Below are 2,500 nucleotides of genomic sequence, written 5' to 3'. Positions count from 1 at the left end.
AAACAATGTAACAACACCAAGAAACTACACATCTTAGAAAGAGTCTACATTACACAATACACTCCTATCATTAATATACAGACAGACACAGTTAGTACCTTACAACTACACAGCGAGGCTGCGTGGCAACAAGGCCCAAACGTCCGGCTACCGTGACCAGCTGTCCAGCGACGTCCTGTTGATACGAAGACCTCACCTCCGTCCAGTACCTGACTCCTAACTCTCCTAGTTCCCCCCTTTTTACTTGTATTTAAACTCCTGTTCTGTATATGTAATCTCACTTACCTGAAGATGGTTGGATGACTCAACCGAAAGCTTGTATTTATATTTTGTGTAATGTTTTTCGTTACAATAACATCATGGATCTCGGAAGTATTGTGTTTGACCTCCCCTCAAGAATCAAACAAACTATTAGAAAAATTGAGAAAATCACCAAGAAGATAGTGGATATTGAATTAGCTCTGGTCTTCAATCGAACATGTCTACAAGAAAACTTACTGCCCATTTATACTAATATATATATATATATATGTATATATATATATATATATATATATATATATATATGTATATATAATATATATGTGTGTGCGTGTGTGTGTGGGCGTGTGTGTATGCATAGGTATATATATATATATATATACATATATATATATATATATATAGTGTATATATATATATATTTATATATATGTATATATATATATATATATATATATATATATATATATGTATATATATGTGCATATACACACACACACACACAAATGGACAAAAAATTAATATAGGTGTAATATATAGGCCAAAGACATTATCATTAGCAGACGACAAACTGTTATTTCAAGAACTGTCTAGTTTCTGCAACCGGGATTTATTGATAATGGGTGATTTCAATTTTACTGACATTGATTGGATGACCCTTGAACATGGCCATATAGGTAGTCGCTTGTTTGATTTTCTTGGTGACAATTACTTAATTCAGCATGTAAAAGAGCCCACAAGATATGGAAACTTACTCGATCTTTTGATCACTAGCCGCGAAAGCATGGTAACTGATGTAGAAGTCGTTGAATCTGTTGCAAATAGCGATCACAACCTAGTTAGATTCAAACTCCTAAACAATTTTAGAATAGATACTTGTGTTTCTAAAATACCCGATTTCAGTAAAGCTCAGTTCATAGGACTACGTCAGGAGCCTCAGCTTACAGATTGGGAGGCAAAGTTAAACGAAAGACCTGTAGATCAGATGTGGGAAATATTTCAAAATACGCTTACTAAGATGATTCAAACTTACATTCCTTTTAAGGACAGACGTCCCCCAAATCAGGCTCGCCCAAAGTGGCTCGACAAAGAAACTGAAAAAAGTATTGCTAAAAAGAGACAAGCTTATAAGAAATATAAGTGCTCGGGTGCATCTAATGACTATGAAAGTTATGTATCAATACAGAGAGATTTAAAAAAGACAATAAGAAAAAGAAAACGACAATACGAAATGAACATCGCTGATAAATCCAAAGAGAATCCCAATGAATTCTATAGTTACATTAGAGATAAAAAGGTTGTTAGGAATCACATTGGTCCACTATTATCTGCTGACGGTCAACTTGAATATTCAAATGAAGGAATGTGTAATATCTTAAACAATTATTTTAGCTCGGTATTCGTAAACGAAACACCTCAAGGTGAATTCCAAACTGAAACCTGTGAAAAGTCTAGGGTAAACTTACTCACTACGGTAAATATAACAAAAGAAAAAATTAAAAGGTGTATAGACAAACTCAAAGTTAATAGAACACCAGGGCCTGACGGTTGGCATCCAAGAATCTTAAAGGAAATGAAAAATGAGATGGTTGTTCCATTAGAAATTATTTTCAAGAAATCCATCATATCCAGAGATGTCCCAAGAGAATGGAAGCTAGCTAACGTTACTCCCATATTCAAAAAAGGTGACAAAAAGAAGCCAAATAACTATAGGCCTATAAGTTTGACTTCAATCGTAGGAAAAATAATGGAAACTATCATCAGAGATGCTATCGAACATCATTTAGAAAGTAACCGTTTGATAAATGATAGCCAGCATGGTTTCAGACGGAAACGTTCTTGCGTGACTAACTTACTCGAATTCTACAACACAGTTATCTCGAATTATGACAAAAGAAACAATATAGATTAAGTATATCTAGACTTTGCAAAAGCTTTTGATACCGTCCCACACGAAAGACTACTTACTAAATTAGCTTTGCATGGAATAAGTGGTAGCCTATTAGTAATTGGTTGAATGGTCGAAAACAGAGAGTTGTTTTAAATGGAAAAACTTCTGGATGGAAAAGTGTTGCAAGTGGAGTTCCTCAGGGTTCCGTTCTTGGGCCACTTCTATTCATAGTATATATAAATGATATAGACCATGGACTAAAATCTACTGTTTCCAAATTTGCTGATGATACAAAACTGTGCGGAGTGGCAAATGATCACTCAAACCAATTAGATATTCAAGAAGATT

The sequence above is a fragment of the Oratosquilla oratoria genome, chromosome 14 (assembly GCF_046742065.1).
Source record: "Oratosquilla oratoria isolate Oo_2021 chromosome 14, ASM4674206v1, whole genome shotgun sequence".
Taxonomy (NCBI): Eukaryota; Metazoa; Arthropoda; class Malacostraca; order Stomatopoda; family Squillidae; genus Oratosquilla; species Oratosquilla oratoria.
Note: the sequence above shows the minus strand (reverse complement) of the source record.